The sequence below is a fragment of the Sturnira hondurensis genome, unplaced genomic scaffold (assembly GCF_014824575.4).
Source record: "Sturnira hondurensis isolate 20B ecotype Veracruz unplaced genomic scaffold, ASM1482457v3 Scaffold0020038, whole genome shotgun sequence".
In the NCBI taxonomy this organism is placed as follows: Eukaryota; Metazoa; Chordata; class Mammalia; order Chiroptera; family Phyllostomidae; genus Sturnira; species Sturnira hondurensis.
The window spans coordinates 704,895-728,143 of NW_028092669.1; the positions used below are offsets into that span (position 1 = coordinate 704,895).

A 23,249-nucleotide genomic window follows, 5' to 3' on the forward strand; every position below is an offset into this window, starting at 1 on the left:
TATGCTGCAGAAAGAAAGAAGGAGCTCCTACCTTTTGCAACAACATGGATGGAACTGGAAAGCATTATGCTGAGTGAAATAAGCCAGGTGTTGAAGGACAAATACCATATGATCTCACCTCTAACAGGAAGCTAAACAACAAAACAAACAAGCAAGCAAAATATAACCAAAGACACTGAAATAGAGAACAGGCTGACAGTGACCAGAGGGGAGAGGGGAGGGAATTTCAGGGGAAATAAGGGAGGGATTTAGAGGAACCTATATAAAGGATACATGGACAACAACTGAGAAGGGTGGAAATGGGAGGGAGCGGGGAGGATGGGGGGTGGGATGGGATGGGAGTAATAGACAGAAAACTGTACTTGAAAAATAATTAAATAAAAAAATTGAAAAAAAAAAGAACTCATAGCTGTTTATGAACCAGGTCTCTCATAATGATTCAGGGAAGCATATTCTTCAACTAAATAAGCATTCACTAATTAGAATGTATGGGTATGCAGTTGGGTTGATAAAAGTCTAGGCAGCTTTTATATCCTCTTTTGAAGACAAGAATTATATTCTTTCCAACTAGGGTAAAAATATTGCTCATGGGCAAAGAATACTCTAGATAAAACATCTTTTAATAATCTTCTCATTTAAATCTTAGGTCCTTTAATTGAAATAAATGGGGGAATGATTGGAGGGAATAAATGAAAAGAGGAGAAGTAGATGAGATGCAGATCTTTTTCAAAGAGTCTGAACGCAGGCTCAGAAGGAAGGAGGCTTGCTGATGCTGGCATAGCTTGATCAAGAGGGAGAGTCCCCAGTGTCGGACCTCCAGGGTGCTTAGTCATTTCTATTCTCAGACTGCTTTCCCTGGAAAGGGTTTGGTGACACCCCAATGGTCCCAAGGCTCTCTGTAAGGAATCCCATGCTGAGTATTCAGGAGATTCATGAAACAAAAGAAGCTGAATGAATGAAACAGTGGTCATTAGCACTGACCAGTTTCATATACTCTTTTGACTCATTTGAGTACCCAGTAATAAAAGTAGCCCTTAGCAAAGGAGCAGGGAAATCTCATTTGTGTGAGCAAATCATGTTTAGAGGAAGTGTAGAGCCTTTAGGATAAATTGTGTTTTGGGGGTGTAAAGCTAGCAATACTGGAGCTGCCCATAGAAGCTTCTTGGGGAGTGAACTCTAAGCAAACATGGGTCCTCTGAAGAAGCTTGTCGTAACTGCTGGGGATAATCACCATAGAGCTTATCTTGCTTGCTTTCTTTGTTGAGGCATCATAAACCTACACCAACCAACTGTCCGATGTCTGAAAACAGTTGTTTCATTTATGCTGTCTAGTTTCTTTTTGATTATGGGGAGAACATGAGTCTAGTACACTTTGTATCTCTTTTTAACGTTTAAAAAATTTTATTGTTTTTTAAAGCAAGAGAGGAAGGAGAGAGAGAGAGAGAAGAGAGGAGAGAGCAGAGAGGGAGAGGGAAACATAGATTTGTTGTTCCACTTATTTATTCATTCCTTGGTTGACTCTTGTATATGCTCTGACTGGGGATCAAACCTGCAACCTTGGTGCCTCAGGACAATGCTCTAACCAACTGAACTACCTGGCCAGGGCACATTTTAAGATTTTTTAAAACATGCTTGCATAATGATTGGTATCTACCTACCTATCTACCTAAAAATAGGGTGTCCTAATTAACAGAAGTTTTTTTGATAACAGAACTTTTTTTATTTTTATAGATCTTATTAATACACTTTATTGGACAAGAGATAACTTGGCGAATGTTCTATAAATGTGTACAGCAAAATGTTGCATTTGAGTTAAAATCATATTCTACTTTAGTGTTAGCATCAAGCCCTTAGAAGAAATTTTTTAAAATCTCCTTTTCTGTCAATACATATCAAAACTATTCACACTTAGGGCTGGACGGGGCAGCTAAACACAGAACTGCACAGGTCCTTGCCTGCATGGGAACAGAGAGAACTAATGCTGAATCTCTCTTTCATATCCTGGCTTACCTTCTGCCTATAATTCCATCTATCAGTCATTAAATAAAACGAGAAGAAAGCAACACAGGTTCCTGGGAATCTCATCCCTTCCATAAGGAAAATGCTCTGCCAATTCAAGTTTCACTCAGTCAGGAAGACAGAAGATTTAAGGCCTTGGTGACAATCATAATCTTCTGAGAAATTATTTTCCCTTAAAGTCAAGACAAGATAATAGTGTTTACTGTACTTTCTCTTGACGGTTAAAATACCTGGTGTTGATGTAGGCAACTTGCATCTGCAGTCAAGCCTGCAAGAGAGGAAGGTCTCTCTTCCTTCCCAAAGCATCTTAGCTCACACACATATGGAACATGTGTCGAACCTCGGCTTCTTAGGAAGCAGGAAAGACACTGAGGTTTACACTTTCTAGTAGGTTGAGGAAGCTGTGCTCATGGCATCTTCAGAGATTTTGGTATTGACAGGGTGGATGCTTACAAAGTACTTGACATCACTGTCACAATCCATCTGAAGAGCCATGATGGTTTGTCCTACAGCTTCCTGAGGGCAGCTGCCAGAGGTTAGGAAATAGTTTGTTTCTAGTAGTCTGTCTTAAGGTCTTTGTAAGGAGCACTCAAACATTTGGAACCCTATCATTTGTTAAGGTGAGCAAATATAGCATCAGGTGCACAGCAAACTGGTCCATGGGAAGGCAATCCTCTCCAATGATGGTCTGGCAGACGAATACAAAGACTTCATGACCAGACCACTGGGATATCTGCCAAAAATTTCCACAAGCTCATAGAGGAGGTCTACTCCAAACATTGGCAGCAGCTTCTTTACCATCTCACTGACCAACTTGTAAGAAATCCAGTGAAGAGAAGAAACTTTATCTCCACATAGATTCAGAGCAATGGGGCATAAATAGTCATAAACATCTCTGGGACTATATAATTCCAGAAGTAAAATCAGCTGTTCAGCCAGTTCAACTCAAAAGCACCAATTTCTACTATTATCTGTCACCAAAAACTCCCAAAGTTGATAAAGATATTTTCCTCTTTTATCCAAATGAAGAGGCTTCAGAAAATCATGCAACTGTTTAAGGACACCTATCCTGACCTCATCGAGGTCTTTTAAAAAGCCATTAAAAATTGGAACCAGGTCTGCAGCTGTCAACTGATCTCTAAGAATAACTGCAAGCTCATGGATGGAGAAGGCTAAAGTTCTTCGAACTTCCCACTGCATGTCTGATATCAGAGTCTCAGAAGTATCTCTTAGGCAGTGTCAGTTCTGCCTGCTGAGGGTCAGGGCCGTGCCTTGGGCAGATATACACACAGTGCTTAGCAATTTCAGTGTCCACTGTCTGTGCACAAGAGGAGTCAGTCATAGACAAGTACTGATCTAATAGAGCCCGAGGCACAACATCTTGTACTTTAGATCTCCTTTCTTCATCAGGGCTAAAACTACTACTGGTGCTCAAGTCTGAATCATTGTGAATATAACGAAGGGTGGTCTCCATATTCTCAACATTGCTGATTAGGGACATCAATTGGGGACAACATTGCTGATTAGGGGCATCTCAACATTAAGGCACAGAGACATCATGATTTATTTTACAGTTTGGCAGCTCACTGATGCCCAGATCATCTTGCATATCACTTTTCTTCTCGGCATCACTGGCCTCTTCAGGAGCGTCCAGACTGGAAGCGTGGTGTGGCATACAGCACACCCACTGGTGCTCTAACAACTGGATCATCAATATGCGGCTCTAGATTTTCTATCATTTCTTCAAGTTCCTTTCTGGTGGCCATAGTGATGTTTGAAGAACCTGGTATGGCTCTTTCAGGTATTTCTTCTGGTCTCTCTGGGTTGAGTTTATTTCCAGAGCCCTGCTCAAGTACTATATCTAGATCTATTTCAGGAAGAGGAGTCCTCCAGAAATGGGAGGAGTTGTATAATTCCTGATCTAAGACAGAAGACTGTTGTGAACTGGTGCCAACCTCTGGCCATAATGTAGATTTGTAGTTACCAGGTTTTTTATCATTCCCATTACTAGCTGCTTCCTAATGAGAGTCTGAGGATAAAGTACAAAGTAAAGAACTGTCCATTGGAACATTTATTCCACCTGGAAATTTCCTAGCAGTGTCAACATGTTCTTCCATAGTATTTTCCATATTGACACTGGAATTACTAATATTGGGATCTGAAGGAATTTTCTTTGGCATGATTTATACATCCTCTGGGACTTCTTCATCTATAATCCTATTTTTGTCTCTTACTGATGTATCTTCTGAACTTTGTTTTCTTCTTTAAAATATTGGCCTGACCTAGACAGGTCAGCAAAAGTAGATGTCAAAGTTCTTAGAGACTGAAAAGCTGCTTGGCAAACCCAACATGAAGGATCACTGATCAAATTAATAAATAGTGCTGATAATTTAGTCATCCAGATTTCTTGGAACATTGCACATGAAACCTCCATGAAGCATTCAGCACAAGCTTTCTGGACTCCCCATACATTATTGGAACAAAGTAGAAAAAACCTGGGAAGCAACATTTTCTCAGTAGCTTGCTTACCAACTGTGCTGCAAATATCTCCAAAATTGGCTGCACAGACCTTTTGAACTCGAAACATACAGCAATCACAGCACATCTTACAAAACCTCAGGAGGATAAGATACTCTGTAATGTCCTTTCCAACTATGGGAGCCATTTTGCACATTACAGCCACAGCTTCTGTTTTCACATCGTCATTGCTGTCTGGGTCAGTGAGCTCTATGAGGACCGGGCACACCTTGGTCTCCACATCAAATCGCTCAGTTAACTCTTGCTCCAGCAGAGCCAGCAAAGCTGCCTGACTTGTTTTTCTTACCTGATTATTCTGATCTGTGAGATATCTAACCACAATAGCATATGGGAAAAGGCATGTGGGATTGAAGGCCATTTTCTTGACAAAATAATGCAATATGAGGCACTTATTTCATCCGCTCTGCTTCCACAGTTGGTTCTGGATTGGCAGCTAATCTTCTAATTCTCTCCAAAACAGCAATACAATCTCGTTCATCATTGCAGACTTCCCTGATGTATCCAGCAAACTCTGGGCCACCATTTGTCTGTTATATACATTCTCATTTGCAGCATACTTGTCCAATCTCCCCAGTGATGTCAACATTTCATCTTGTGAGACAAAGTCCAGGGATCCATCCATGTCCTCCTGCAGGTCTTCTCAGAGCAGCGAGAGGTGCCAACAGCGATTCGAGGCCTGGCAGAGGCCAAGGTTCCAGCCTCAGGGTGGTAACAGAACTTTTTTTTATTGTAGGTTTACCATATGTAAACACAACCTGGACAATAAATACCTGATTTGCAAATAGCCCATACATAAAAATGAATGAGTATATCTTGATTCATTTTTTTCTTTTTTTACCTCATTTCAGAAACAACCCCAAAGTTTTCCTGATTGCTATCACCAGGAAACACTCATCATATATTGCCATCACCACCTTTTTCATCAGAGATTCTACCCAAGCACATTCCTTTGTTTTTGTCTCTCACCATTTACATTTCCTCCATGTATATGTACATTCTCTTCTATCTCCTTCCACATTCCCCCCTTCCTTCAACTTTTACCAAGGAATCTCTGGAAAAACTCTTTTACTTTTACTCTCTCTTAATATTATTTGTAAATCCAAAAGTGGCTTAAATGATAAATTACAAATACAATAGTGCTAGTGATAAGTGAGTGTCAGGGAGAATCAAAAGTTGTATGTTTTATAATGAAAATAGATTTAATTATAAGCCCAATCACTTTCTAGAATATGTTTCCCAAGCTATTCCCGAGGCCCACTTTAAAAAATACCTATGCACTGCGTATTGATACATCTGTAAAACATGGTAAAAATAATTAGTAGAAAAATAATCACATGCCTGAATATGTCCAGCAAAAGCCCAACCATTGTTAATATAACTAGAATTGTTTAAGTGTTATCAGTGTAACCTGGCAGCTAAGGAGAGTGGACTGGAATGTGCACAGTGAACAATGATGACTTCACTGTAGTAGTCAGTGTGGGTGATAGATGCCATTGAGTGAACATGTGTACTGTGTGGCTATTGCATTTAAAATGGAGTGAATAGAGCAATGAATCCATATCAAACTTTGTATTAAGACTGAACATTCCTCCAAGTTAACTATTTGTATGATTCAGAAGGCCAAAGCTATGGGCAACTGGTGATTGGCAATGACAATGCTCGCACTCATGTATGACAATGCATCATGACAATGCTCGCACTCATGCATGGAGCATTGGGTCACTGCTTCTGTGCCCTCTGACAGAGAAATAAAATACTTGTGTGCAGACTTACTCATGTATATATATGCATATGTATACATATTTTTATACATAATTGTGTGTATCTATATTAAGGTACCCATGAGTTCAGACTTATGTCTCCAACTCTAATTTGCTTACAAATGGTTCTACCCTTCTGCCCTTGCTTATCTGTAAACTTCCACTCAAACAGTGAGAAACCTGGCTCTCTCATCTGCCATCCATTTACTTATTTGTTTAATCCAAGTACACATGTATGTAATGGTCTCAGAATTGTTAACATGGGCCACCATGGGAAACAAGCTTATCAACTAGAGTACAGTGCGTATATGTGCAGTGCCTTTTGTCTTTAATCTTACAATCTGCATTAATTTCCAAAGTTACTTAAGTAACACTTTTCTTCTTAACCCCAGAGAGGTAATAACATACATCTGCAATACAGTTAGATTCTTTAGTCACAATCTGAATTCCATGATAAAATCCTCCAACTTCCTAATTAATTTTTTAAAAAAATTGCGGTGAACCTTAAGGTTCATTCAGGGCTGAGGGGAGACTAGGGGATGGAGGATCTGAGCAAAAAAGAAAAAAAAGACTTAAGGACATGTACAACAGTGTGGTGATTTCTGGGGGAGAGGGTATAAGGAAATGAAAATTGGTAATGAAAAATACAATAAAATAAGAAGTTTAATTGTTTTTGACTAGTGTACAGTGCCATGCAGCCAATACTATGGCATTATACTATGGTATGGTATCATATATTACTATGGTATCACTAATTTCATAACCTTAACATGTTTCCCACAATTCACCTATTCAACCTTCTACTCTTCCCCCAAATTTCTGGAAACCACTAATATAGTCACCATCTCTACAGTCTTGCCTTTTCCAAATATCATACAAATGGAATCATGTAGTATAGAGGCTTTTCAGACTGGTTTTTCACTCAGCAATATGCATTTAAGAGTCACCCTTCCAGACTTACTCTGACCCATATATATTCTTATATGTGTGTAAATATAAGGAAGATATTTGGATAAAACACTTATTATTGACTTCAGTTATTTCTGGTAGAAAAGAATTGAATTATGGATACGAACAAATAGAGAAGGGGGCTTACAATTTCATTTTTCCCCTTTTTCTCTGTCATATACATTCTCAATGATTTAGACTTTTCCCAATGAGCACACAGTACTACTGTATTGCTAAATATTATTTAAAATATTTAATTTTATGTCACATTTGTTTTCCTTCATTGTTCATGTCCTTGTATGTTTCTTAGACTTTTATTTTTATAATTGATACAAATATTTATTATTAAAAGCTTTACAATATATACAAAACAGATCTATCAGTTCTTTTCTCATATATTTTGCTTATCTTTTGATGTTTAAAAAATTAAAACTGACTCCAGTTTTCCATACTTAAACCTTCTTTCCTTTTTTCTCTCTCTGATATTTTTCTTTCTTTTTTATTGCTCCCTCCCACACAAGGCTTACTAAGGTAGTTTTCAAAAGAACTACCCTGAAGACTGCCAAAATGTGTTGATTAACCATTTCAAAATAAGGACATGCAAATTGACATCATCTTCCAGCAATTTCAACTACAAGTTTAGGAGCAGTTACAGATAGAGACAATTGCAGTCTTGGTCAAGTCCACAGTCATGTACCCCTCTCTTCTCCCTGCCCCATAAAATCTCTAAACCTAACTTTAGCTTAAGGAGTTGAAATTTGAGGGACTTCTTTGTACGATGAATTGAATAAAGTATATAGCCTCTATTTGAGTATTTTAACTATTTTTCTTTTTTCCTTTTTTTAAAGATTGTATTTATTTATCTTTAGAGCAGAAGGTAAGGAGAGAGGGAGAGAAATATCAATGTATGGTTGCCTCTTGTGTGTCCCCTGCCAGAAACTGGCCTGCAACCCAGGCATGTGCCCTGACTGGGAATCAAACCACAATCCTTTGGTTCACAGGCCTGTGCTCAATCCACTGAGCTACACCAGCCAGGGCCTACTTTTTTTCTTTGACAATGTTAAAGGAAGGTTAGTTTCTGATAAAAATCTCTCCTATGCAAAAAACAAAAGAACAAAGAAAAAAAACAATTAAATCATGGCCAGGTATTTATGTAAAGAGATTTTATAAACAAGAGAACAATCAAGTCATAAAATATTGCCACCTCAAGGTAACCTCTGAAATGAGTAAATCTGGGAAAACTCTAAATAGCTGTTAATTAAAGTAAAACCAATGTCATAGTCATATGTCACTGAACTTCTGAATGATAGTGGAAGAACTGTGACTGAAGGTAAAATGTACACAGAGAGAATGAGTTCTAGGTGGATCATGGAATGATTGCAGAGTGTAAACTATTGGTGATCAGACGGGATCCAAGATGTCATATGGTAAACTGGAAACTGTTGTTTTTCTCACAATCAAATTTATACCAGTATCATGAGCATGCAGATGACAATATTGGATATGTTCAAAGAAGTTCCAATATCTGAAATCTGAGTATCCATAAAAGAATCAGAGTCTTATAATACATTATCCTTCCTTTATATTTAAGGCTAAAAGTTCTATCTCATCCCTGTCAGTAACAAGGTGCTGTGTCCCCAGTGTTCTGGTGAGTGATCTTGGTGTTTTCATGAATTCACTGTATGCAAAATGAATAATAGAGAGGCCATAGTACACAGGTGAACTCATTATTCAATGGGTACTAATGAGTGTTCTTTTTCCTTCCAGACTTCTGTGGTTCAGTCTCATCATTTTCTCCCTGTTTACCAAAATGAATGCATGTTCTAGTCAGGAAGCATGGTCACTGTTCCCAAAAGGTTGAACGCTGATCCATCTCTCTGCTGTTGCTCACATCTTTCCATCTGACTTGGAATTTCCTCCTCTCCCTAACAACCTTACTCCTGGTTCAAGAACTTGCCTCCTCCACAAAGCTTTCCCACAGCACTTAACGTGCAAGTTAGTCTCTCTCTCCTCTCTTTTACCCCTCACTCAGTTCAAATGTTGAGTGTCCCCTTGCATTTTTATGGTTGTTTATAATTTGTACCCCAAGTTGCTTCACATTTCTTATCTTATTCTGTGGGCATTAACTTCATATGTTTATAGAACTCATCTCGATGATCCTGAACTTCTCTGAAGAATAGGATTGAAAATTCTGACTCTTTGCATCACACAGAGAATTTAACTCAGTATTTCTCCAAGTGAAATATTTTGATTGCTTGGGAATTCTGCCAGTTCTCAGATCCCAGCTCTAGGTACTGTATGTTCCTTCCTCTCTTAGAGGAAGATTGCTCTTGAGCTGGGCACTTTTTAAACTTGTCATCCAGTTCCCAACCTCAGTAATTTTTATGCTACCTGAGTTTGGAAAGCGCTGACCAGCTTCATGCTACTTGAAAACAATGCTGAACAGATACACCCTCCTGGTGTGTGTCTTCACCAGCACACTGCCTGCTCTGATGAGCCCACTTCATAGCTCTGAAAATGTTGCTGGGATGATTGAGGCATTGTCTTTAGAACTGGCTTGCTGGCATCTATTGGTAGACTTGTCTCTAGGAGAAATTTTAGCCCAGAATGGGAAACTCTGGCTTTGCTCATCTGGGATGTGGTGATACTCAGTGAGTGCACTGGCATGAGTATGTGGTTGCAATTCTGAAACTGGTACTTGGTGAATGGCTGAGGGCTCAGAGAACACTAGGGGAAGTTCAGGGAAAGAAGCACTTACTCTGCTTAAGGATCAGTACAAAGAGGAAACAGAGTCCTGAGCTCTGAGATATCTTTTTGTGTGCATCTTGGAACTTCAAACCTAATGTGTCATCTGTAGTGTGTTTGCTCCCCAGTTGAAGTCACCTTGGGATCCTTTAAAGCACCACTGCTTAGTCCTACCTCACACCATCTAGAATCTCTTTGGGTGTGGGTGAATGTGGCAGGACATTTACAAAACTCCCCTGGGGGGGGTTCTTGAAATAGGAGTTGAAAACAACCCCTCTGTGACTATGTTTATTACAAAGATAAATAATTCTATAGTACAAATTGTACACAAACAAAGCAAGTTGTAAAGACATTGTCACCTCATAGAGTCTTCAAGAACCAGTCTTACTATTTAAGTCTATATCTACCCTCTGCTCATACCAAGCTCAGCAAGCTTCTCAGGTCTCTAGAGACACCCCTCCTCCTTTCCCACAGCTTCAGGTCAAATAGGCTTTCCCAGCTCATGCTTAAGGCTCTGCTTACAAAAACATATATGAGTACGCAAATCTTTTCTTTAGGGAACCCATTCATTTGTTCTTTCCCTAAACCCAAAGTTCCCCTTGTAAATATTACATCTTTAGCACTGGCAAACATCCACTTCTAATTCTTGTTTTCATGCTTTTCTACAGAGTTCATGATCTTTCTGTGGGCAGGAAAGTGGTCGAGGGGGTGAGTCAGAGTGTGGGCTTCAGAGTGTGAAATTTGAGTTCAAACTTTGGCTTTTCCAATCCTATCTTGTGTGACTTGGGGAAAACTGCTTACTTTATCTATACCATGGTTTTCTTATTTTTAAAATGGGGAAAACAGTACCTACCTTATAGAATTGTTTGGAGCATTTAACAAATTAAAACTTGATGCTGGCAAGTATTCAATAAACCTTAAGTACAATAATGATTAACCCAGCGCCACTATATAATGTAGGTACCTCGTTCTCCTTTCACAGGTTCTCACAGGGTCTTGGAGCCTTCTTAGGAGAACACAACAAATAGTGACTGAATCCTATCAGATGCCAGCCACTTTACATTCACAATCAGTTTTAGCATCTCACTGATTTCATGAGGTAGATACTATTCAACCAACTACTAGGTGAAGAAACCAAAACTTCAGTCTCACAGTGAGTGAGCCAGGTCAAATGGGAACCCATATCTGTTTGAATTCCAAAGTCTGTCCCCTCATGAAGCCAAGCAACCAATAAAAGGCAGAGGGCCTGAAATAGTGGTATGAGAAAGACTTTTCCTTTTTGCTGGAGAAAGAAGCACCCAGTTCCCTTCTCTCACACCATTCTCCATCTCTTTTACTTTTACAAGCACATTATTATGGACTCTTCTAGGATGGAGGCTACACAAATGACCTCAGTTTCTTTGGTAAAGAGGTAGAAGGCGCAGGATGAGGAACGGATGTCCCAAATTTAGAATATTGAGCAAAAGCCACTAACGAGTGTTTACTGTCAAAAATAAAACATGTCTTTCTATAAAGACATAAACTTTCCAGATATCTGTTCCTATATTTTTCCAACATTATTTATATCATCAATTCACTTAAAATGTACATAACTGTATAATGGCAATATGCCTATGAAAAACTGTACAATAAAACTTCTAAATAAATTTATACATTTATCACTTACATTTCTAGTAATAAACCCCAATTCTGACAAGCAGTATGTTAGCAAATGCTTGATTACAATGATCCAATAGAAACATTCACATTACTTTCCTTTAGGGAAAAGCATTCACTTATTCTGATAATGTAATGAATCACATTGTCAGAAACTGATATAAATGAGTCAAAATTAGCCAGTCACTTATTCTTCAATTTCATTTCTATATGAATGTAAAACTGGTTTTGGAAGCACTTTAAAAGATTCTCTCAGTTACTGGATTAAAATAACAAATTCCCACAAAAATGGAGAAAAATAACTCTCATCTAGGCTTAATTACTGAAGTTACTCCCCCAAGAGTCCTGAATTATACTAACTTCCCCCTCCCCAGGATTTTATACTGGTCAATCTAAATAATGAGTAATCAAGCTGTTACCATATCAGCAACCAGTCTGAAGCCTACTGACTCAATTATTTTAAAGCTTGGAGATCTATATTAAATCACATTTTTTTTCTGTTTTGGGGCAGAAACATATCTTGGCAATCCCCTCTTTCCCTCCACTCATGTCCCCACCCAATAACCTACCCTCTTTCTGTCCCAGATATGACTTGCCTAAGGTCACATACTACATTAAAGAAAAGAGCTAGATCTAGAAAAAAGGACTCTTGAAAACAAACATTAGTCCATTGGTTATTCCATTACTTTGTTGCTAATATCTAGATTGAGGTCATCAGGTATATGATACAATGCATGCATACAAAGCAATACCAGAGAATATGGCATATGAGAGCTGCTCAAGAAAGTCTGGCCACTATGACTATTATTATTACTATTAAGTATAACATGAACTTAGTTTATGTCAGGGTCAAAGCTCTTTGTATAATACCACATAGACGTTGCTGAAAAATAAAAATAGATAAATGTCCTTTTAAAGATAGATTAGAACCACAATATTCCTCAAGAAAAAACTGGATGGTAATATTTGGTACAGGTTGGGGGAGCGTGGGTAAGGTAGTAGGGAGGGTGCAAATTTTACAACATTGTGTTATTAATATTAGGTTATTCATCAAGAAAAATCTATTTCTTTCATTTTGGTAATGTGATCAAAGAATGAAGAAGAGGACCACTGAAGATGCATCAGAGATTGGTTTCTGCAAAGCAGACGTTCTTCTGTTGTGAATATGTGCACTCTTACACACAGTCATGATAGTTTCTTGTATTAAACAAAGAAAAACCCTTGGCACAGAAATGGCCCAAAACTACTTTCCAATCCAAGAAGAATGTGAATGATGTGAGGCTGATGTTTTGGACAGTAATAGGACATAGGAATTTATGCTTCTGGTGGGCTTGATTTCAACAGTCTTCACTAATATTTTTATGATTTTCCAACTCTAAAATAGGAGAAGTCTGTGGATTTAGTGATCCTCAAGGATAAAAAGAAATCCTCTCTAAGGGGGAAACATAGACTCTCCTGGGGTCACCTTTTCAAGGTGACCATTTGTCTGATCTCATCCTCTCCCCTATCTTTCTGATAAATTTGCTTACAGAACTCTCCAGCACCCTTAGATTCCTGGGATGGGGTGGTGTCATGGATAATGAATAAAGACTATCCTTGAGAATGTTGGGACTGCCAAAAAAGCTTGAGAACCACCAGTAGATGGTGGCTAAATCTTTTCCCAATCTAAAATTCTGTGGTGCAATCAGGATAAGTCAAATGTTCAAAAGTAACTGTCAGCGGGGGAAATATAATTAGTTTTTATGCACAAGTAAAAGCAAGGACACACTGTCAGAAAGGCAAGGGAAATCAAATATCCATAGAAAGCGAGGTTCATGTTTCCAACCCCTTTAAGACAGTCCCTCAATGTTAGATGAACGTCTTTGCTGGAAAAAGATTAGATCTATCTTTAAAAAGATATTTCCTGCATGATTTTCTCTCTTTCTTATGGCATCCCATCCACATGAGCATAATACTGCTTCTTACACATGAGTTTTTGCTATTTTGGTTTCCAATTCTATTTTCCCTCTGTATTGCATCATATGAAAAACACAGCCAATGTTTAACCATCTTTTTTCATTAGTTTCTTACTTAAGCTTTAAACAAGTTTCCATGCCAAACCTTTAGACACTTTTTGTGTGTGTGGCAAAATTGAAATCTGACAGGTTTTACACTACATTGTTTTTTTAAGCTTAGAAAAACTTTGCACTAGGTCTCCTGGGCTCTGCATCATGGCTTTGAAGACTTTTTTGGCACTATATGTCTTAACTATTTGCCAATTTTCTGTAATTGGGCTTTATATTACATGTGCCAAACACTGCCTTATAATAAAATCATTCTGTCCAAAGGACACTTTTGTATCAGGTAGAAGGTGTGCTGTCTTCAGAATTATAATTGTTGATGGACAAGTTGCAGCCATTTGGAAGTTCCTTTCCACTTAACTGTTAAAGGCACTCTACCATCTCTGATGTTACATCCAGGATTCATAAGGGAATATTTATATTTTCTGAGCATTTTAAATATATGGTCTATTTCCTTGCCTGAACACATTTTCACCTCTGAGAGAAATGTGAAAAATGAGTCAGGACCAGTACTCTCAGGACTAGTTTCTCATCCAGGCTCTTTCCTGCACTGCTTCTTATGTCAACAACACCAAGTTCAACACATAAGCCATGCACACTTCCATATTGGGGGTATGGAATAAGAAGTAGTAAATGTAGGCACTTTTATTACATGCAACTATAACTTTCCCCAAGTAGCTATAATGTACACTTGTATTTAAATACCACATTTTGTGCTCGCTTTGGCAGCACATATACTAAATACTGCATTTTAAAGTCCTAAATAGTTAATAACTGATAAAGTTACAAAGTCAAAAAGAAGGAGACTAACACCATGTAAGTGGTTCCTCTGATGAATTAGGTACTGTGTTGATGAATCAGATACTATTTGCTATTGTTTCCATTATACATGGACATTTCAGGCACAAATGACTGAAAAATAATGAGTGGTGAGGCTCATGAAACCAGATCTACTGGCTTCAAATTGCACTACCCTATTTCTCAGATGCAATAAGTAGTAATATAAGTAAACCCTAACACTATTAGGAAACTGTAGGGAAAGGGCATTAGTCATAGGGAAATTGCATTACAGGTTTCATTTATTTTTTAATTTTTTAATTCTCACCCAAGAATATGGCTTATTGATTTTAGAAAGAGGGGAAGAGAGGGAGAGAGAGAAGGAGAGAAACACTGATGTGAGAGAGAAACATCAGTTGGTGTCCTCTCTTATGTACCCTGACCAGGGACCAAACCTGCAACCTAGGCATGTGACCTGCCTGGAAACTGAACCCATGAACTTTTGATTTACAGGGTGATGCTCCAAGCAAATGAGTTGCACTGGCCATGGCAGGATTAATTTATTAATTGGTCCTTGTATTTCTGAGTGCTGACTCTGTGTAGGGTGCTATAGTTAGTGCTAGGAACACTTAGGCAAATACGACACTATTCCTTTCATTAAAGAGCACCATACTCCAAAGAGAATAGTACAATATGGTGGAAAGATTTTGGAAAAGTGGAACCTATTTATTCACCCTGTAGAAAGATTGTTAAGTTTTTCCTCCCACAGAATTGCTTTGCCTAGTTGGTAGGTAGACAAAAATGATGACTCACTTCGCTATTTTCTGAGCAGTAAAGCAGCAGAAGTTAAGTCTGAAGAGCACAAGAACTCCTCGCTGACCACAGAGGAGAGGATTTCACTTCCTAAGTGAGAAACTGCTTATATGCTCTTGTATTTTAATTATAAGAAGGACACTAAAGGGAAATCTGAAAATTAATGACCAAGGAGTTTAATTTAGTGCCAGAAAAGTCAGAGAAATATAAGGGAAAAGGCTGGATAACCAATTTATGGAGGTCTGCTCTCACAGGGCAATGAAATCTGTCTGTAAAAAATAGTTGTAACTAAATTAAAGCTACTTAAGGAAGAAACAAACATATCTAGAAAGGAAACAAATTAGAAGTCTAACTAAAATCAAGATCTTTTAACTTCAAGTCCAGGCAAAATGTTTCTATGTTTTCTGGGGTAAGGTTCTAAGTTTCTAACAAATTGGACAATCTGAATGAAAAGGATTAATTCCTAGAAACATGCAACGTTCAAAAATTGAATTAGAAAGAATCAGAGAATCTGAATATATAGATTAAAACTAGTGACAATAACGCAGTAATAAAAAATGCCAACAAACAAAACCCCTGAAGTGGATAGTTTCACGGGTGAATTTTAGCCCACATTGAAATTCAACCTTCAGAAATTCAACCTACCCATCCCCCTTACTCCACCCCCATATCAGGCAGTTATGTGGATGGCATCCAGTGTTCCTGGTGTGCTTTGCTGGAGTCAGAGTGGGGAAAAAGGACATTCCTCCCCAAATATTGGGGTTAGTTTTTGAACTACATATTGCTGCTTCTGGTCACTGACTTCTGGACTGCATTGTTTCAATCTTCACTGACAGATGCCAGGAGATTTAATAAGCCACATGTTTTTTGGGGGGGCCTTTTTCCTTTCCTTTTTCTTTTTTTGACATTTGAGGGCAAACACACAGAAAACAATTTAGAAATGTATAATACATGCCTAGGGAAAGGTGCAAACTCAGAAAAGACCAGAGAAAAACCTCAAGTTTTACCTCAAACTAATTCCCTAGTTTAAAAAATCAAGTACATCATGGGCCTGATTTTGAGAGTTAGCACATTATAAAATTTTAATGTCCTGTTTTCAACAAAATGTCACAAGGCATATAAAGAAACAGGAAAATATGACACTCAAAAGCACAAAATAAATTTATATAAATCAAACCAGGAGACATGCAAATGTTGGACTTACTAGACAAAGACTTTTTTACGTGAATTTTATTTATTATGTTATTATAGTTGTCCCATTTTTTTCTCCACTTTATTTCCCTCTACACTGCACCATCCTCACACCAGCATTCTCCCCTGCTTTAGTTCATGTCCATGAGTTGTACATATAAATTCTTTGGCTTCTCCATTTCATATACTGTTCTTAACACCCCCCACCCCGGTCTATTTCATACCTACCATTTATGCTTCTTATTCTCTGTACCTTTTTCTACATCTAAAAAGGTATAGACAAAGACTTTTTAAAAAAAGTCCTAAAGAAGGTCAAAAAGCTAAACAAAGCCATTGAAAAGGGCAAGAAAATGATATAGAAATGAAATAAGAATACCAATAAAAAGATAAAAATCATAAAATAAAATAAAAAAGGGCCTGGTGCTGAAAAGTACTGCAATGAAAAAAATAACTGAATAAATAAATAAACTAGAGGAATTCAAAAGCAGTTTTGAGGAGGGGGAAGAAAGAATATGGAAAATTTGGGATAGGACAATTGAAATGATCAAGTCTGAGGAACAACAACAAAAACAATTAAGTAAAATGAACAGACCCTAACAGACTTGTGAGACACCATTAAATAGACCAACAAATGCATTATGGGAGTCTCTAAAGGGAATGATAAAAAGAAAGGAGCAGACAGAATATTTTTTGGAATAATGGCTGACTTCCCAAATCTAAAGAAAATCATGGATTTTCAAGAAACTTATAAACAAAAAAAGATGGACACTTGGAGAAATTTATGTTAAAAGGTAATGAAAAAATCTTGAAAGCAGCAACAGAAAAATGATTCTACATACATGCAATCCTAAATAAAAATAGCAGCTAATTTTTCCTCAGAAACTTGGGAGTCCAGAAGACAGTGGGTTGATATACACAAAGTGCTAAAAATAAACCTGTCAACCAAGAACTGCATATCTGGCAAAAACTATCTTTCAAAAATTAGGGAGAAATTAAGATACTCCCAGATAAATAAAAAAAGAAAGGAGTCATCACCACTAGATCTCCTCTGCAGGCAATGCTAAAAGAGGTTTTGCAGGGTGAAATGAAAGAACGCTAAACAGTAACTTAGAACCATATGAGGAAAAAAAGATCTTCAATAAATGTAAGTACACGGGCAATTACAGAAGCTAGTAGTATTATAATTTGGTTTGTAATTTCACTTTTAAATTTCTATAGATGATTTAAAAAACAAATTCATTAAAATTACTTTTTCAAATCCACATGGAAATTTACCAAAATAGTTCATACTTGGACAACAAGACAAATTATGTTATTTGACAATACTGGAGTTAAATTAAAAGTAAAAAAGAAGTATTTCTGAAAAATCATCAAGTATTTGGAAACAGACTACATATATAAGTAGCCAATGAATCAAAGAGAAAACTCAAATGTATATTAAAAAATATTTTGAACTTACTAAAAAATAAAATATAGCATATCAAAATTTATAGAATGCTGCTAATGTAGTATTTAGATAAAAATTTGGATTTTTATCAAAGTATTTTTAAATACCAATATTAGAAAATAGTAATTCAAAATAAATTATTTTAATTTCCATCTTTAGAATAGCAACAGAGAGGAGAAATTTTTTAAAAAGTAAATTTAATTTAAATAAGCCAATTAAAAACAAAAAAGAAATTAAATTCATTTCTGTTGAAATTGATGAATAGAAAATAGAAACCAATACCAAAAACAAGACCTAGTTCTTTAAGTATATTATATAATAAATTGTTAAGCTCTCACTGGACAGTACAGGAGAAAAGAAAGAAGGCACAAATTGCTAATCTCTGAAATAGTTAAGTAACATCATTACAGATTCTACAGATACTCAAATGAAAATTAATAAAAATTATTAATAACTTTATGCCAATAAATTTGACAAATTTGACATGCACAGGCAATTTTTTGAAAGACACAAACTACTAAACTATATTTAAAAAGAAATAAACTGAGTAATCTTATGTCTATTAAATATATTGAATTGTGGTTAAAAACCTTCCCATAAAGAAAAACCTCAAGCCCTTATTGGTTTCACTGGTGAATGCTCACAAACACTTGAGGAAAAAATAATAAGAATTCTATACCATCTCTTCCTGATCATTGCAAAACAGAAAATATTACTCAAGTCATTGTATCAGGCTAGTGTTACTCTATACAAAAACTAAAACAACTTAATAAAAGAAAGCTACCAGCCTTTAACAACTTAATAAAAGAAAGCTACCAGCCTATGAACATGGGTGTGAACATTATAAATAAAATTTTGTCAATACGATTTCAAAAATATGTAAAAATAATAATAATACTTGACCAAATAAGATATATCATAGGAATACTAGGGTGTTTTAAAATTAAAAAATCAATTTACCATATTATCACACCAGAAAAGAATAAAAATGATGATATCAATAAATGCAAAATACCATTTGGCAAAATCTAATATCCATTGTGCATATAAATGCTCAGCAAACTAAGAATAGATGGAGATTTTTGTTAACCCAATAAAGAGTATGTATGAAAAACCTACAATCAATATCATACTTTACAATGAAAGATTAAATGTTTCCCTCCCCTCAAAAAGAAGAACAAAACAAGGATGCCATTACCACCACCTCAATTTATATTAAACTGGAGTTTTACTTAGCCTGTGTGGTATTAAAATACTATATATATGGTATATATATAATAATTATATAATATATAATTATACATAATGCATATGATTATATAATATAATGATAATATACACCAATAATTATATATGTAATTATTGAAAGGATGAAGGGAGACTGTCTTTTAAAATTTTGATTTTCAAAAAAGGTGTAAAGATAATTCAGTGAAGAAAGGAGAGTCACTATGGAACTATTTGACATCACAGGCCAAAAAACAAACTTCCAGAAAAAAATGTAGAAGAAACCTTTGTGGTTTCAAAAAACTATGGTACATTCGCACAATGGAATTCTATGTAGCAGAAAAAAAGGAGGAGCCCCTACCCTTTGCGACAGCATGGATGGAACTGGAAAGCATTATGCTAAGCGAAATAAGCCAGGCGGTGAAAGACAAATACCATATGATCTCACGTTTAACTAGAACCTAATCAACAAAACAAACAAATAAGCAAAATATAACCAAAGGCGCTGAAATAGAGAACAGGCTGACAGTGACCAGAGGGGAGAGGGGAGGGGATTTCAGGGAAAAAAAGGTAAGGGTTTTCAGGAACAAGTATAAATTTAGGACACATGGACAAAAACTAGGGAGGGTGGAAATGGGAGGGAGGTGGGGAGGACTGGGGGTTGAGCTGGGATGGGAGTAAAAGACAAAACTGTACTTGAACAACAATTAAAATAAATTTTTTTTAAAAAGGAAAGCAAAAGGAACCTTGTGAATTTGGATTTGGCAAATGTTTCTTAAATACTACACAAAAAAACATGGTTCATAAGAGTACTATAAGGTACACTTCATGGGAATTTAAAAGTCTGCTCTTGCAAATAAATTATTGAGAATAATAATTCACAGACTGGAGAAATATTTGCAAAATTATATATATGATGAAAGTTTTGTATCCAGATTTTCTAAGCCACTTTTAGAACTCAATACCGAGAAAATGAACTGTTCTGATTTTTTAAAAATAGGTACAATATCTTAACAGACAAATCAAAAAGATATATGAATGTAAAATCAGCTAATAAAAAGATTGTCAGCTTTATTAGTCACTAGGGATATGCAAATTAAAACAAAACCACAGTGGATTGCCAGTACACAACTATTATAATGTCTAAAATTTAAAAAGATCAACCATACTGAGTGTTATTGAAGATGAAGAGCGAAACTCTCATATTACAAAATGGGTAAATCTCTAAGTAGTCATAGTGAAAGCTGCCAGATCTGCCATCTGCCCCTCACACTTTAGGCAAATCATAATTACAATAAATATATGGTATGAGTCCATTTATATAAAATCCTAAAAAATGTAAACAAATCTAGTTACAGGTAGCACATCAATTACCTTGGGATGGGATGAGAAGACGATAGAAGGGTAAAAAAATAGTAAAATCAGAGTATGAGGAAACTTTTGGATGTGTTCATTTCCTTGATTGTGGTGATGGTTTCATGGGTATGTTTATGTCAAAATGCATCAAATTGTACACTCTAAATATATTCAGTTCAGTGCATATTAATTATACCTCAAGAAAGCTATTAAGAACTATAATTACACTACTTACACCAGCAATGCATGACTAGAAAGTTTATGAAAATTTTCTCAACTAAAAGCTTCTTTAGAGAAACTCTGAAAGAGAAAAGTCAAGAATCTTGGTTCTCATTTTCAGAGCTAATCTCTTGTCCTCGAGTCAGAGCTGCTTAGAACTAAAAAGGAGATAAAATAGCAAAAGTTATGGCATAAGCAACATTCTGAACTATAATAAGCCAAGCAGTTATGAGGCAACATCATTACTTTATTTATTTTTAAAATACTTTACAAGTCAGCCAACTCAGCTTGTTTACAACCAAACTAAAAAATTAATGAGGTGTTGCTGCAATCAATTAAAATCCAGACCGTGGATGAGAATCTTAACTCTAATAAACAAGATGGTCACACTTTCCAATAAAATGTTTGATAGCTAAATAATTGTTTTGTTTCAAAATGTCCTTTCTCAAAAGATCACTTTAGATTTAATTTTTCATAAGCTGTTATCTTAAATTGAAGGAGCAGTCTATCTTTTTACCACAAAAATTCTATCACCATTAATTTGCTATTAATGTTTAAAGTTGAAAAAATTTAAATGTATCATCCAGGCATAGTTTGCAATATGTTTATTAATACCAATTATTTGGAGAAAATTCAGAAAAATATAACTTTATGTCTAGTCTTTATTCCTCTTATTGTAAAAGATTAAATAAAATGAGTTATTTGTTTGATCTAGCAAGTATTCGCTAGACCCTGGGCACACTAGGCACAACTCTAGATATGGAGGGAATGCCAAAATAAATTAGATGTGTTTCCTGACTTTGATTGCTAGGCAAATCCTTTAACACTGCTCCTTGCCTGAATCCACATACTATGTATCCAAAAAGACTAGTTCAGTTCGCTTACATTAGGTCCACATCAGTAGGTTGGCTCATGTTGCTATCACTACAGATATCCCTCACATGGACTCAAGTTAGAGTCCTTGGACTTCTAAGAGTGAAAAGAAATGAAAAGACTGAGTCACCAAAAAAATCACTTTGGAACTTGGTAGTATGAAAACATTGTTCACAAATATTCAAGAAAGCAGTGAAAACATTACTATATAGCCTTACTATTTCATGAAAGTGGTTACGCTCAGTAGAGCTAATAGGGCACAAGCTTTGGAGTCTGGCAGAATGGCAGGATTAGGCTCAAATCCTGGTTCTATCATTCAGTAAACATGTGGCCTCAATGTGTTATTCAACATCTATAAATCTCAGTTTGTCTTTTAAAAGTAAGCATAAAAATAACAGCACCTACTACTAGCTAGGGTTATTATGAATATTAAATAAGAAACAAAAGCACTAAGGCTGGCTCTCACTGACATAGAAATAAAGAACAAACTGACAGTGACCAGAGGGGAGAGGGAACGGGGAAAACGGGGGAAAGAAGAGGAAGGGTCATGTCACAGAACAAGTATAAAGAGCCCATGGACAAATTTAATGATGGGAGGATTGATTATGGGAGGTGGAAGGTGGGTAGGGAAGGGGAGAGTAATGGGGGGAAGATGGGGATAACTGTAATTGAACAACAATTTAAAATTTTTTTAAAGAAATAAAATATAACCAAAGACACTGAAATTGAGAACAGGTTGACAGTGACCAGAGGGGAGAGGGAAGAGAATTTCAGGGGAATAGGGAGAAGGGATTGCAGGAACAATTATAAAGGACACATGGACAATAACAGGGGCAGGAGTGGAAACAGGAGGGAGATGGGGAGGGCTGGGGTAGAGGGGAAGGCATAAAACTGTACTCGAACAACAATATAAATAAATTTTAAAAATAATAATAAATAAATAAATGCACTAAGCAAAATGTCTTCTACAAAGTAACTGACAAAAAATGATAGCTATTTTTCATGTAACAAGCACCTACAATTATATTGCCTAAAACCAAAAGTTTTATTTAGACTCGAAATTTACAAATAAAATATAAGAAAGACTGTACTTGCATATTGTCATTAAATTTCTAATAAAAGGCTTGAATACCTAATTAACTATTAGGACAACTTATTTAACAAATTTATTTAATAAACACCTATTTATCATTCTTAATATGTTCTAGGATTTGTTTTGTATAAATATTAACTCATTTAATATTCATGACCATTCTATGGGGAAAGAACTATCATAATTTTATATATACACACACATATATATATCAATAAATAGATTTATATAGACATATGAGGTCTGTCAAGTAAAAATCCAGCCATTTTTAATATAATGAGAAGGTTGTTGTGGTCATTGCAACCAAAATGACTGAGTGAGTAGACCAACAAATCTGCATCAAATTTTGCTTTAACCTTGAACATTCCTGTGGAAAATATTGGGGTGATTCACAAAGCCAAAGCTATGAGCAAAGTGATTGGAAGCTCCATCCCAACAGTGTGCCTGCTCATATATCACGTCTCCTGCAGAGTTTTGTGGTGATACATCAAGTCACCCAGGTGACTCAGCTCCCCTACATTCTGATTTGG

General features: G+C 36.2%; 1 protein-coding gene and 1 pseudogene across 5 annotated transcripts in view; both read right to left on the minus strand.

Annotated features, from left to right (window-relative positions):
• The window catches only part of PIEZO2 (piezo type mechanosensitive ion channel component 2), a 524,101-nt gene that overhangs the window by 166,013 nt on the left and 334,839 nt on the right, over positions 1 to 23,249 (minus strand). The gene's annotated exons all lie outside the window — the stretch shown is intronic.
• Positions 2,065 to 5,232, minus strand: LOC118974961 (serine/threonine-protein phosphatase 4 regulatory subunit 1-like; annotated as a pseudogene).